Genomic DNA, 15,889 nt, shown 5'->3' on the forward strand with positions numbered 1-15,889 from the left:
TTTATTCATTCTCATTCTCTCTCTCTCTCTCTTTGTACTTTGCTAAACAATTGAAGAAATCTAATAGAAGAAGAATCATTTGGGTTTTCCTCTTGTGGGTTTTTCCCTGGTCATCGGACCTAACTCTATGTGTCTTATATTTGTGATTGATTGTCTTCATATGATCCCTAAGTTTATGTTCTATCTACAATTGTTAATCTAAAAAGTTTTGAAAAAGAAATCTGCATTCTATCTAATTGCAAAAACATAGAAAATTCAGTTTTCTGCAAAGTACATTCAGTGCCATTCAAATTTCGCAAAGTACATTCAGTTTTCTGCATATAACTTTCAAGTTTCTGCAAATAATTTTTAAATTTTTGCATAGAACTTTCAAATTTTAACACTATAAGCAGTCCTATAATCAAGTGAATATCATTGGAAGTTAAATGCATTGACTTTTCTAGCTTATCTTTGGCATTTCGCATCACTTCTTGAATGTTGATATAAAATTGCAGACCTCTGAAAAAAAGGTTGCAACGATAATACATCACATATAAGTCTCTAAAATTGGGTAAGGAAATTTTACAATTCATAATCATTCATGGTTGAAGTGATTTGGGCTTAATTTTAGTCATTGGCATCTTTTACACTCTTGCATTCACACAAGTGTTCCAATCAAGTTGGTAAGTGTTTAGTTGGCTAATTGCTCTAAGTGACATTGTGGATTAATGCTCTTAATTTCTCATTGTCATTATTGTCATTGAGTGGATTCGCTACTCATTATTAAATTGGATATCTCTTGTGGATGCTATTTTGACCATAATTGTGATAAGAGGTTTAAATTCTCTCTTGTATCTAAGGGGCATATTGGTAATTTATTGATTATAATCTCGCAGATTGTTAATTGTCTTAAGTAGCATTAATCTTGTCTTTGAGCAGTTGTTTATTTATATTACTATCACATTTCTCTAGCACTGTTAAGATTGCACACTTTCTCGTGGTTGAGATTTTATTCATTTATTGTTTAAGTACCTTATTGTTCTTAATTGAAAATCATTGTCATTAAGTACTTTAAAAATTAGATAATCTCACCTTAAGACCACTCATCCATCTTGCATATCATTCTAAGACTAGTCTTGCATTTAATAATTTACCTCCAAGCATAAGTTTAGTTGATAGAAAGATATGAACACCTTTTTCATCTAGCTTGAGGAGCCTAGCACCTCTTTAGTGGTTAACATAGTGACCTTGCAGTCGTCAAAACCATAGTCTCTGCAGCGTTGGAGGCATCGGGTGGTTAAAACACGGAGGGGTATTGTTAATCAAGCCTCTGATTGCTTCCCGCTGGCTTCTATCCCACAACCTACTCTAGAAACTAGTTCCAAAATAGTTAAGAGGAAGGGAACCATCTAGAACAAACATATAATTAAAAAGTAACCAAGATTCTTGCATTCCACCTAAGTCTTAGGATTTGCATAGCATATAAGTTAGTTAAGAATTCAAGCAGCAATTGTTCATCCGGTCATTTGGTCCTTAATTGATATAAAACAACTAAGTTGACTCCATAAGGCACTGGTCTCATTGAAAATTAAATCTAATCTCCAAAAGCTTGCTAAATCAACCAAGTGGCTAGGCTATTAAATCGTGTCTCTTGAACTCATTAGTTTCCAACTTGTCTTTCATTTCTATCTTCCATACGGACTAGCCCCCATAACCTGTTGTTGGGAGACAGCTAGAACGGAGTGGACGGGGATCAGAGTGACAGCCCCCGCCCTGAGTCGTTGTCACACCATGTCTATATAATCTGAGCGACAACAATTAGCACATAGTAAAATTTCACTTTTGATTTGTTGGTGAACAATCAAAAGTGAGTTGATCCGATTTATAAATTTGGAATGGTTCATATCAGATTTCTAAATGTAATAGTAGCAACGAAATTAAAGATGAACCAAGAAACTAATGTGTGCCTGAAGAAATCCAAAACAAGAGCACTCTAAGCTACCATTACACTACATAAAAATTTATTCAATGGCCTCCAATACATTCAAAGAGTTTGAATCAAACATAATTGAATAAAATCACAAATTACCCAAGAAGTTGGTTGCACCATAATGAGTCCAAGGTGACAAGCTGCCATGAGTTCCTTCACTTGCGATGGAGGTAGTAGTCTAAGAAACTAGAGCATGGAAAAGTGAGATATCCAAGCCTTGAACTGCTGATCGAATGTGCCTATGTAGAAGAAGTATTTACTCTCTCAAACAGGTCAACCCCATTTGCTTAAAGCAAGGAAAAAGTTGAGAAGGGAAAAATCTTTGCATGTACAACTAGCCTTTCTCCTTGTTCCTTTTTAGCAATGGTTCTTGTCATTTTCTCTAAGTCGACTATGCTCTTTCCCTCCTGACTGACTTTTCTCTGGCTGATTTTCTCTTTCCCTCTGACTGTTGGCCAAAAGATGTTTCCCACTATTCAATTAGCTTTACCTTACTCAACATTGCTTTCTCGTTTATGCTTCATGCTTTACTCAACAACAGGTTTTTTGCCTTTCTGAGTCTAAATACCTCTTTATGTCCCTTTTTTCACCATGGAAAAGTGATCTTTCTGTTGTTTTCTTTGTCAAATTTTGACCCATTTATTATGTAACTTTAGAGGAAGGCGCCAGACTGCTGTTTTCCATCCGAGAAAATGAGTTTTATTGCTGTTTCTTTAAATCACAAAATCATCTTATCGCTGATCTTTATCTGAACTCGATCTCATCCAAAACAGTAATTTACATGCTTTTAGGTTTATTATGCAAGTATAGGTGGTCTTGGAACAATTAATAAATACTGAGTTTCAACCTAGCAATCTGTCCCTTATCTCTATTTTCCGAACAGGCAATTCACTCCATTGTCTTATATGGAATTTGATTTGAATCAACTGTTTTAGGAAACCATGGCCAGACAGCTAACCCAGTGCTTATGCTTTACCAAACCAACACCTAACAGTTGAGATTTTTTACTGATGTGTCCACATATATAGCACATTGAGTCCAAATACCTAAAACCTCTTCCCCTGAATAAAGACTGAAAAGTGTAGCTGTAATTAGAAGCAAAATTTAAACACTATAAACATACCAGAATATGATCAACTATGTCCATCATGATCAGGAAAGCAATTGATGGTGTGGAATGGCTTCCTCCATCCACAAGTCCACCTGTTTTGTAATGTTATACCCAGCACTTGCTTCCTTTTGCTTACCACATCTAGTGTTAATCAATTTGTGGATTTCAGCATTTTGGGCAAGACATATAATAGATATTCTTTATGCAAAAGTATACACTCATCCTTATAGAGCGAAATCAACATATTTCCTTTCAATACTTCCATTGACATGGCAATACGAGTGATCCATAGTAGCTCATAACTTCATTAGCACACATCAGATAACCAGAAATACCCAATCAGGGGGTGCATCTACATTGGCCAAGTCCTGATCTTTCATCGTATGAGCTGAATTGGAAAATATGTCTGAACATCAAGGAGGAAAACGGCTGAGGAAAAAGACTTTTTTTCTCAATTTCTAAGTATCAGCAGCAAGGAAAATAATAGGACCCATTGCCTTCAAAACAAAATTTAAATCCTCGAGCAACACTTTGAATGGCAGATCATATTAATTAATGAACTGAACAAGGTGATAACAGAATTCATAATCCTTTTCACTTATTAACATAGTATGCAACAATTGAACAGTCAAAAGATTGGAAGGGAGTCTGAAAAGCCGAGTTCCTCACCCCATGAATTGACAAATGTTTGTATTTCAGTGTTGACTTCCCGTGGATAACACTGATTAAAACCATGTCCTGTACCTCTATCCTCTTTCAGCTGTGTGCTTCTCTCGTCTTCTCACAAGAATTATTATTCCCAAAGAATAATGAAATCCTCAAGGAACCTTAACTTGATTTTTTTGGCAAAAGCAGTAAATCTTCTTTTCTTTACTCATTCATTGAATGGGAACATCAACAAAAATCTTCTTTTCCTATCTCCTCCTTGAAATGGAAAAATCTTCTTTTTCTCTAGCTTTGAAGATATTTAGTGAAAGCTCCCACTCTCTCATTAAAACAATTGGACCCCATTTTATGTGATTAAAATAATTAAATGAGGGTTTAATAAAGGAATCACTTTACAACTTATGGCTTTAAAGTCATAATCCATGAAAATTTTCCCAGAGACATGATTCAGATCCATGCCAAGTGTCGGCTTGATACATAAACCAGTGACAAAGATGCAACTCAACCCCTCACTTTTCCATGCAAAGGAAACTCAGATTGCCCCTCAGCTAAATTATCTGACATGCCCCCCCGATGCTGCCCCCTGGTGTCTTGTATCCTTCATGCTGGACACAGCACAATTCTAACACATGTCAGACACAAGTTTCACACATGGCCTATGTGCAGGACACCAGTTTGACTCGTGTTTGACATGTGAAGTGCCAGTAACTTGATTTGCCATCCATATTTTTTTATTTTCGCTACAGCAATCTGTTTTTCCTAAGTGTCAGACGCAAGTCAAACTCCTGTGCAGGACACAAGCTTGACTCATGTCTGACACGTGTCAGGCCTCTGTCAAGATTTGCAGATATGTGCCTACTTGTTTTCGCCCCCGTTTTTCACTCGTTTGGTTGAGTTTTTGGAGATGTGGGAGGATTTGGAGTGCATGTAAGGGAGAGTAACTAGTTTTAGAGAAGAATCAAAGTGCTGGTAAGTGGATTTTCCATCCATATTTTTTTATTTTTGCTACAGCAGTCTGATTTTCCTACAGCAATTTGTATTTCCTACAATAATCTCCTCTTTCTTCGTATCACATCAATCATGGATCAACCAAGGGCAGCTGGAAAAGAGAAAAGGAAGGGGAGGAATGCCCACATTGATAATGTCCCCCATCCTTCAATTTCATCTGCATATGCAAGTGTTCCATTTGTTAGAAATGGGGCTGCAACAATAGCTTCAAATGTTGGAAAAGTCATTCTTTTGTTGTCAATTTCTTGTGTGGTTGTCAATTTATCATCACTGATATAGCACTAGTTGTATGGATGATTGAATTGTATCATCATCATGTAAATGTTTTAGTTTCTAAACTGAATCTTTATCTATATTTCAATTTTTTTTTGTAATTCACTAATTTGATATATATCTATATATATATATATATATATATATATATATATATGTCCTCCATGTCCCGTTCCAGGGGTCGCCGTGTCACGTGATAGATACTTAGATTTCCATGTCCTGTGTGTCCCGTGACATCACATCAGGTGACTTAGCCCCTCAATTGCTAGTTAGGATCCACAATCAGCACCTGCAATTGCCAAATACATATGGTTACTGATTAAAGCCATGCCTTAAAAAGGCAATCTTCCCAAAAAAGCAAAAAACCATAGGACAATGTAGCATTTCAGATCTGAGGGAAAATTGTCCTGTTGGACTCACTTTTTCACCGGGATCAAGAAAATGTAGTCAAGTCTGATGTGTGGCCCTCCAATTGTCTAAATTATCATAAAAAATAGAACTACACATAATAGTAGTTTCTGGGAAGCTGAAGAAACTAGATATGAAAGGTCCTTTGATCGAAGGTTGTGCCATGAATCGTCTAGTAATAGACCAATTTGGCTAAGTCTCATTAGACCTTAACCATTTAGTAGCAAGAAGCTCTACTATTTTTAACAAACCCTCCACTTCCTTAGTGAATATGTTCTTTGAATATGCTATATATATGTGTGTGTGTGTGTGTGTGTCAATTGGGGTTATCCCGGGTGGTTGGGAAGGAAGGAATTGAATCCTCCCCACCCAAGTTCAATTCCCATAAGTGACATCACGAATGCTGACAGCATTGATAGTATATGCATATTCCTCATATGGAATCCACCCAGGTTAAATTCCCACAAGTGACATGACGAATGCTAATAGTATTGACAATATACGTATATTCCTTGTGTTGATTTGGGGTAGCATCGATGTTCGCTAGCTATGAAAATAGGTGGAGAGGCTAAAGCACATGAGATCTCCAAGAACCAAAAATGGTTTAGGCAGATTCTAACCGGTTTGGGAGATATTAAAATAATTAATATTTTTAATGGAGTTCCTAAGTCTAAACTTAGGAAAAATAAAATATTAATGGGTATTAATATAAAACTGGGTTAGAATGTTCCAAAAGTCATGGATCAAGCCAAATCTAATCTTAGTTGTTGATTAGAGATTTAATCTCGGCCGTTGAAGGACCAACGAGAAAAGTATAAGAAGAGGCTTGAGGGTTAGTTCGAGAACACACCAGAGTGATCAATCATTTTATTCTCTAGAGCAGGGTTTGCTAAGAGAGATAGAATCAATGATCAACAGCGAGAGGCAGGAGAGGCCAGTGTCTGAGATGCAGAGGGTCTAGGGGCTGATGCAAAAGCTCCAGAAGTTGACGCAGAGGCCAGCAAAGTTGACACAAAGACAAAGAAGCAACGCTGGGAGGATTTTGTGGGATAGACTAGGCGCTGGTGAGCTGGGTAGGGTGACGCAGTCCCTATCAGAGTGACGCAAAGCAATAGGAGTTGCAATTGTTGCTGTGGGATTGTTTATCCGGTGATTATTCAGCCAGAATATCTGTCTCCAAAGAGAGGTACTACTGCCGAGGGCATTCTCTGTTGGGTGAGCCATTTCTGGCACCCTGGTTGTATTCTGAAAACTGCATGATAATAAAACCCATTGAATAGCTACACCGGTTTTCCTGCATTGGGTTTTTCTGGGGACATTGGTCCAAAAAAAACGATGTCACTTGTGTGCTTGTTTTCTTTCAGTTGATGATCTGTAGATGTCGATACTGTACTTGTGTTTATTTTCAGTATTTACATGGTAAATAACTTGTTAAGTAATTAAACAAGTAGGAAGAATTTCCAACGGGTTAAACTTAGAAATTCCAACATGATATTAGAGCTTGGTTGCAGATCACAGAATAACTGAAGGCATCAGTTAGCAGAGCAGTAGCGGCAGAAACAGTTGTCCCGAGTGACAGAGGTTGTTCGTAGCAGAAAGTAGCAAGGAAGGGGTGACACAGAGGGCTTGCATCATCAGCTCGAGCCAGGAGGAGGATTAGTGCAGAGGCAGAGAGGAGCAGATCTGACCTACGCAGTGCCCGGTCATCTTTCTCAGTTAGGAAGGATCGACGTTGTGGCCAGGAGGTGCAGATTTTGTCGGTGTCGGGATTGCACAGAGCCTAGAGGCTCAATCCTTCAGTTGCTGGGGCATAGGAAGTTGTGGGTAATTTGCGAAGCGAAGCTGGTGGGGTATTGTGGTTAGAACAATACCTAATAGGGCAAGACCAAGGAGGAGGGAGTTGTTGCCGAGGCAGATTTCTAGCCAAGGAATCTGGATCAGTGGTGCAGTTGCACAGACGATCAGAGTGGAGCAACTCGACGTTGGTAGAGGGATTTCCAGAAGGGAAATTGAGACTCAGAGGGAGTTGACCCGAGAACTTCCAGACGGGAAGTTGAGAGACTCAGCAGGAGTCGAACAGAGGACTTCCAGAGGGAAGTAGAGAGACTCGAAGGAGTCGAAAGAAGAGCAGCGAGATGGTCGTGAATGGACTAAGAGATTAGGATAGGCTGGACAGAGCGTCCAACTTTGTGGTCTGGAAGGCCAAGATCTTGTCCATTCTAGACAAATATCGCATCAAGGACTTCGCCTTGAAAATAATAGCAATCCCAGTTGACCCAGCTGAAAATGAGAAGTACGAGGAGGCAATGGCCAGGGCAAAGTGCATCATCCTTGATGGGGTCAAGGATCATGTGGTGCCACATATTGCCGAAAAGGATATGGCAAATGAGATGTGGGAGGCCCTAAAGAAATTGTACCAGCATACTTCCGTGCAGAGGAAGATGTTACTTGAAAATCAGTTGTAGTCATACCATATGCAGAAGGGAGAACAGATAGATACCTTCCTCAGTCGATTGAAGGAGATCCGGGACCTGTTGACTTCCATAGGGGCCACACCGGATGAGGAGATGTTGGTGAGGACCACACTGAACACAGTTTCTGAGGATTGGGAAGTATTTGTCCAGAGCATACTCGACAAGTCGAAGCTTCAAGATCGGGAAGAACTGTGGGCGGCCCTTCGTCAAGAAGAGATCAGACAGCTGACCAAGGCGGGGAGTAGTGGTAAAGGGGTCAGAATCAAGGAGGAGGAAGAAGAGGATGTGGCTCTACCATCTGCAGGAAAATAGGAAAAGAGGAAGAAGAAGGACCTCTCCAAGGTCAAATGCTTCCATTGTGGGGAACTGGGTCATTTTGCAAACTAGTGTCCTAGGAAGAAGAGTAAGGGAGAGGCTTTTGAGACCAAGGTAGCGCCAGCGAGGGCAGCGAAAGAAGTCGAAGAGGATGACGATTGTGCCATGAGTGTTCATGTGCCACTTGAGAAGAAGTGGGGAGACATCGAGTTGTAATCAAACGGACTACAGACGATAAGGGGCAGGATCCTTGAGGTACCCAACCTCTTGGATTATACCTTGCTACGGGAGCCCCGAAGAGGAGTAGCAGGACTGGCGGATGTCGGTAGAGATGGATGCGAATGGAGCGGTAGAGAGTGCTACAGTGCAGGAGTCCCAAGACAGCACGAGGCTAGAAGGCTGCAATAGTGTGAGAGGCACGAGAGTGTTGCACCAATGCAGGATGGTACAGAGAGGTGTGCAGCGATGCGAGATGCAGGGAGTTGTTGCAACAGTGCAGAGGTCAGTAGAGGGAGCACTTGTCAGTGGCAGAGGGAGCTTCAGCATTGGGAGTGTCTCTAGCCTGACAAGGATGTCAGAGTTGGGTGGATAAGTTACCTACTTCTCAGTAACTGAGTTGCAGTGTAGTAGTTAGCAGTGGCAGTGCTATGGGCAGCACGATGCAGCATGATGAGAGGGGGATGCAGTGCAGATGCAGTGTTGGGAGTATGGACCAGCAACAGCACAGATGCAGAGGGAGCTGCCGTACAAATGCAACAATGGCAGTGGCAAGGCCATGGGCAACAGTACAAGATGCAGCAGTGCAGAGGATGTTGGGCAGGGAGGCCTAGCATCAACACAAAGACCATTGTTGGATAATCAGGGTGATACTCTATGTGGAGTATTACTAGAGCACAGTCCTCGCTAAGAGGGAGTGTTTATTTGGGGTAGCATCGGATGTTCTCTAGCCATGAAAATAGGTGGAGGCTAAAGCACATGAGATCTCCAAGACCCAGAAATGGTTTGGGCAAATTCTAACCAGTTTGGGAGATATTATAATAATTAATATTTTTAATGGAGTTCCTAAGTCTAAACTTAGGAAAAATGAAATATTAATGGGTATTAAAATAAAACTGGGTTAGAATGTTCCAAAAGTCATGGATCAAGCCAAATCTAATCTTAGCCATTGATTAGAGATTTAATCTCGACCATTGAAGGACCAACGAGAAAAGTATAAGAAGAGGCTTGAGGGTCAGTTCGAGAACACACCAGAGTGATCATTCATTCTATTCTCTAAAGCGGGGTTTGCTAAGAGAGATAGAATCAGTGATCAGCAGCGAGAGGCAACTGGGTGCTATGCAGAGGCAGCCAGGAGCTGCGCAGAGCCAGGAGAGGCCAGTGTGTGAGACGCAGAGGGTCTAGGGGCTTACGCAGAAGCTCCAGAAGTTGACACATATGCTAGCAAAGCTGACACAGAGACAAGGAGGCTGGGAGGATTTCGTGGGACAGACTAGGAGCTGGTGAGCCAAGTAGGGTGACGCAGTCCCTATCAGAGTGATGTAGAGCAGTGGAGCTACAATTGTTGCTGTGGGATTGTTCATCTGGTGATTATTCAGCTGGAATATCTGTCTCCGAAGAGAGGTACTACTGCCGAGGGCATTCTCTGTTGGGTGAGCCATTTCTGGCACCCTGGTTGTATTATGAAAACCGCATAGTAATAAAACCCTCTGAATAGTTGCATCGATTTTCCTGCATTGGGTTTTTCAGAGGACATTGGTCCAAAAATAACGGTGTCACTTGTGTGCTTGTTTTCTTTCAGTTGATGATCTGTAGATGTTGATACTGTACTTGTGTTTATTTTCAGTATTTACATGGTAAATTAACTTGTTAAGTAATTAAACAAGTTGGAAGAAATAAACCAGATAGTACAGGAAGAATTTCCAACGGGTTAAACTTAGAAATTCCAACATCTCGTATGGAATAATAGCATTGTACCTTTTCCTCCATGTCACGTGACAACTACATAATAATCCTCCATGTCCTTTGTATCCCATGTCATCAAGTCAGATGACTTAGCTCCTCAATTGCCAATTAGGAACCACAACTAGTACCTGCACTTGCCAAATACATGCGGTTATTAATTAAAGTCATGCCTTCAAAACACAATCTTCCTAAAAAAGAAAAAAAGCATAGGAAAATGTACCATTCCAGATCTAAGTGAAAATGGTCCCATTGGTCCCATCTGAGTGATTGAGGTCAAGAATATTTAGTCAAGTCTAATGTGTGGGCCCCCAATTATCTAAATTATCATAAAAACGGAACTACCCAAAATACCAATTAGTTGGAAGCTGATGAAACTAGATATGAAAGGTCCTTTGATCAAAAGTTATGCCATGAATCGTCTCGTAATAGATAAGCTTGGTTAAGTCTCACCAGTCCTCAACCATTCAGTAACAAGAAGCGCTACTAGGGTCAACAAGCCATCCTCTTCCTTGGTGCATATGTGTTGAAGATTATGGTAGCTTTGGAAGGTCTTTTGCATAGGCCTAGTGTCTCGGCATGTAGGAGATGGTTTACTGCCTCTTTAGGTGCTTGTTTGGTGGAGTAACTAAATTATGTCTTTATTTTCTAAGTCTAACTTAGGAAAAGTACAATAATTAAAGTCAATTAATTATTGTGAACTATTAAGTCATTTTCTAAGGATAAGTAATAAAATTATTTATGTGACTTAGAAATAATCTCAACCATTGATCTCATAGATCTTCTAGAAGGGAGATTAGGGTTAGGGGTTTGGGCCTAATGAAGATTATAAATGAAAGCCTAAGGGAGAGGTGAAGACAGACAGAGAAGAGAGGAAACTACAACATGTTTGGAAAAGTGATTTTCTCAAAGAGAGAGTGAATTCTCTGGAGTGAGAAGATCAATTACACTAGGGAGAAGGAAGGAGAAATAGGGATAATTTTGGGAGTGCCTCTAGGAGGCCGATTCGCTAGGGATTAGAGAGGTCGAATTGCTGAAGCGAGGAAGCTAGATGTTGGGGAGGTCGATTTGTGAGTACGTAGAGGCTGAGCGAGGGAAAGGTGCAATGACTGATTTACTGGTGAGAGGTGGGCCGAATTTCTTCAGCGTCTAGTTTCCTTCAGGCCAAATTTCCTTTGTCCAAATTATTCCAATGGGGCCGAGTTGTAGGTTCCAGTGATTGTATTTTTTTTTGTAAATTCGTTTTGGGTCAAAACCTTGATTTTGTAGATTAATATATGAAGGAGAATCATTGTGGATGTTTATCTGTTGTAATGTGTGATTGATCTCTTTGTTTCATTTCTACTGCATTTTTAAATTTCTAGAGTTGAAAATATTAGTGATCTTACTTTTCAACAATTCAAAATTTATTAGGTTAAATAAATAAGTTGTTGGGAATAAAAATTGTTGTGAGAAAATAAATTTGGGTTGGTATTAAGAGATTTAACAATATATCCTTTCAATATGCCATGATAATCGTGAATAATTCCTTAAGATGAGGGAGGTTTCTTCTATGTTGAGTCTTTGACCAATTTTTACATTACAAATGTCAATCTTCATGAGGGGTGCTCCCTAGAAATCTCTATCTTTCCTTGCAAGTTGCAAATGATGTCGAAAGCCCACAAATTGATTTGTCATGGCTCAACATATCTAGAAATGCCAAGTGTGATGTGAGATGACCCAAAGTGATGGGCAATGCCTCCAAATATGTAGTTCTTTCTAGGGAAGAGTGAAATGCCTCAAAGCATGCTTCTCAATGGAAGAATATGCATCAAAATATGTAGAAAGAACAACATCCACGACCTACTCCATGATATCATAGTCTACTAACCTTCTTGGGTTGTAACACAATGCTTTGAAACTCCTTGTCTCTGAATTGGTTGGTGAAAGTCGTCAAAGAATTCTATCAATGGCATGCATAACAAAATAATGCAGAAGAAGCCTTTTGCATAAGTAACTAGGGTCTCACTCTAATAAAAAGTTGAAAAAATCAACGCAAGACAAGAAAAACTAGACATATAAAGCATGTCACTCTATTGTTGTGGAAATGGCCTAGACAAAGAGACTACCAAAGACATTATCTAACTTGAATTAATAATAAATGAAGAACAAAGAGGAGGTAAAATTTATATTTAAGAGGGGTAACTACACCCCCCTCCCCCCTGTTGAAGAATCCAGGGCATGCATATTAAGTTGATTCTTCTTTTAACATGATAACAATTTGTGAAGTCTTTAAACAGTTTATCTTAGTTTGATGTTTACTTCATTATTAGCAAGTGTTTGTTAACTTCATCAAACTGCTATCAAAACAAAAGAGACAAGAACACAAATGTTTGGCTATCTACAAGGCCAAAACCTCTCCCTCTTGGAGAGGAAAACCCAAGCAAAAATTCTTCTTATAGAGATCCCATTGATGAATACCAAGACCATGACCCTTGACACACTCTGCCACTCCAAGACCAATACATCAATCCTTCATCTTTTTGAACATCGTCTTCACTGCAACCCTGAAGTCAATACATCTGCATTACTAAGATCACTGCTACATCACAGAGATCCTCAATATTTCTTGATGAGATCTTTCGTACTAAGATCATCACGTTCTTGACATCACACAGCTACTACATCTTCACTTGATGCTCTAGGACCCTTATTGATCTGCATCCTTGGAATAGTGAGATCACTAAGATGATCTCATGTTCTGTCCATGCTCATGATAAGGTTCTGTATATATATATATATATATATATATATATATATATCTCATAGAGATCTTGTCGAGATCCTCTACTCATCGAGGTGCTAGATCTGAGTTTTATTACAAGATACAATCCAACGTTTTTAAAACCGGAACCAGTGACTGGACCGGTCCACCTAATGAACCAGTTTACCAACCGAAACCGGTCGAACCGGGACTGGTTAGGTCTAAACGAACCGGTTTTAGAAGAATACATTAAATAATTAATTTTTAATGAAACAAAACTATTTTTAAGATTTAAAACCATGATTCCAAGCCAATAGAGACAAAATATGCAAAGTTTGTTCATTTATATACCATGTAAAGGTGAATATATCAAAATGGCACCGAGTGCAATACATATCATCGACAAAATAGTAAAATACATAAGTAATGAGGCTCTAAATGGCCTATAAAGTCCAAAAACAATGCTACAAACTATGAGGCCATTGGCCTACTACAAGTCTACAGTGTACACACGATCAATCATCAAGTTCATCACCACTACTAGACACAGGAGCTACATAGACATCATCTGGTTCAGAGTCTGAGGATGCCTCAGCCTGATCTGCAACTTGTGATGTGACGCATCGCTATTGATCCGTCTTATGTGTGTTGTTGTGTGAGTTGAATCTTTCAGTCATTCTTATGTGTATTGTTGCGTGAGTTGAATCTTTTAGTCGTTATGATGTTTGTGACATATCGCTTTCATTTACAACTTATCATGATAAGCCCTTTTCCTTGTTGCAATTTACTTGATATTGAAGTTTTACTTTCTTGTGAGGTTGAGATTTTTTGAAAGTTTAGGTAGCTTGCAAAATGCAACATTTGCAAATTCTCTTCCTTTTGCTCCCTATCATAAGCATTGGAGTCTTCAATCTTTCATTTACATGTGATCTGATGCACATTATTGAAAGTTCCAAACTTGTTTCTTTTGCTTTATGGCTCTTATGGTCTTTTTGCACCTTTATTGATAGCCAAAGGTACATCATTGTGCAATGTGGTGTGGTAACTTTGAACTTCAAAACTTGCAAACTTTGTGCCATAGGTTGATACAAAAAATCAAAAGATAGAGGCAGTTGATCAAATGACACAGACTTAAAAGGTTCAAAGTCTAGGAGATTTTCACCTTGTCATAAGTATTAAAAAGTTAAAAGCTTCGATGATGCATGCCATATTACAAAGATGGAAGGTTGCCAAAAATTAGTGAATGTTGCTAGTACTAGCAAGTTCTAAGTTTAAGTGACATGAAAAGTGTCACAATGAGAGTAACTTTCGAGGAGGTGTGTCAAAGCTTGAAAACTTCAACAAAAGACTTGAGGTGAAGATAAAAGAGGGACTAGTAGATGGAAAATTAAGGCTTAGCAACACTCCACAAATTTCACAAGTCATAAGCTCAATGCCAAAAAGGCTTTAAACAACACAAGCTAAAGATCTAATGTGAAACAAGGAGCTTGTAGGTAAAATGTAGTTGTTTCAAGATGTAGGTCGACTTTAAGTGGCAATGAACGTTGATTCCAACTCAAGCTTGTTTCATTTGACTCACAACCTCTACTAGCTACACATCTTGAAAGTTTGATGTTAGTTGAACCAACCTAGCTCATTCACATAAACATTATATAGTAACCGGCCGATTTGACTACAAACCGGCCGGTTTTGTCCTAAACCGGCAGGTTAGGACCGGTTAGGGCCAAAAATCTGCCACATCGCCTTCCTGACCAGGTTTTCCAGTTGGTTCCAACCGGTGGCCTTTCTGACCGGCCGGTTTGACCGGTTACCGGTTAGGAAGGCCGGTTTTAAAAACACTGATACAATCATGCCAAGATTCTTTCACTATACATATCTTATTAGGACTGTGGCATCATCTTAGATTATCACCCTTACGTTAATGCCGAGACAACTATGAATACGAGATTACGATGATCAAGACTGCAGCGTCGATTTCAAGAACAACGTCAACCATTGCGGATTAACAAGAGCACAGATCTATGAGTCAAGATTGCTATGCGAGATCTGTCTTTGTCTGAGATCCTTATCACTGTGCATTCGTCCAAGATCCTTATTATTGTGCCATTGTCCGAGATGGTTATCAATGTGCCTTTATCCTAGATCGTTACCACTGTGCCTTTATCCAAGATCATTATCATCACTGTGTCTTCATCCTAGGCTGAGACTGTAGATAGGGTTTCACTGTCTTAACCGAATCCTTGCCTGCAGCCATGTCATGTTCAAGGTTGCACCTGGCTGCACCCATCGACCTGTAACCCATCCGAGACCCAAGCCATGCCTTCCTACACCTATCGACATTTCAAAAGATAATGCGAGTTCTCTTCTCTGCCATTTGCGGATAACTTCATTGGGTATTTATATTGGTTTGCGTCATCTTATTTGAGCCGACGTGAGCCACGAACTGTTGTGTCTCTTACCCAAGCTGACATGACTTATATTAATTTATTTAATTCATAATGGAGCCGACATTACATTCCTTTGTTGTTTTGCTTGCAGATTTCGGTGAGCTTGCTCTTGGAGGGTTCTTCTTGGTCTTGGAGGGCTGGTTTGACTCCAATACATTTTACATAGGCTCCAAAGGAGCTTCTCCATTCACGACATGACTCTTTGACATAACAATAAATCCTAAAGACATCAAGAAGAAGTCTTTTACCTAGAGACACTTCTTGCTCATGAAACACAAGTAGCAAGATTACAAAAATAATTTATTTCCTTTTATTACATCAAATACAAAGATCATGTCATCATGAAGACCAAACCTAGTTACACTTTCTTCAACACCCCCCACGGCCCCCCCAACATATTTATATAAAATATAAAAGAATATAAAAAAAATCATAATACTTCATAGAAGTAGGTAGTTATAGGTTTAAACGAATTTTTTGTCCAATTTTATTCATACTCTTCATCCAATATCATTA

General features: G+C 39.4%; 1 protein-coding gene across 3 annotated transcripts in view; it reads right to left on the reverse strand.

Moving 5' to 3' along the window:
- KDTA (KDO transferase A) overlaps window positions 1-15,889 on the reverse strand; it is a 414,892-nt gene that overhangs the window by 85,455 nt on the left and 313,548 nt on the right. The gene's annotated exons all lie outside the window — the stretch shown is intronic.

The sequence above is a fragment of the Pinus tabuliformis genome, chromosome Q (assembly GCF_031772625.1).
Source record: "Pinus tabuliformis cultivar Carrire ecotype Pingquan chromosome Q, CPIR1, whole genome shotgun sequence".
Classification (NCBI taxonomy): Eukaryota; Viridiplantae; Streptophyta; class Pinopsida; order Pinales; family Pinaceae; genus Pinus; species Pinus tabuliformis.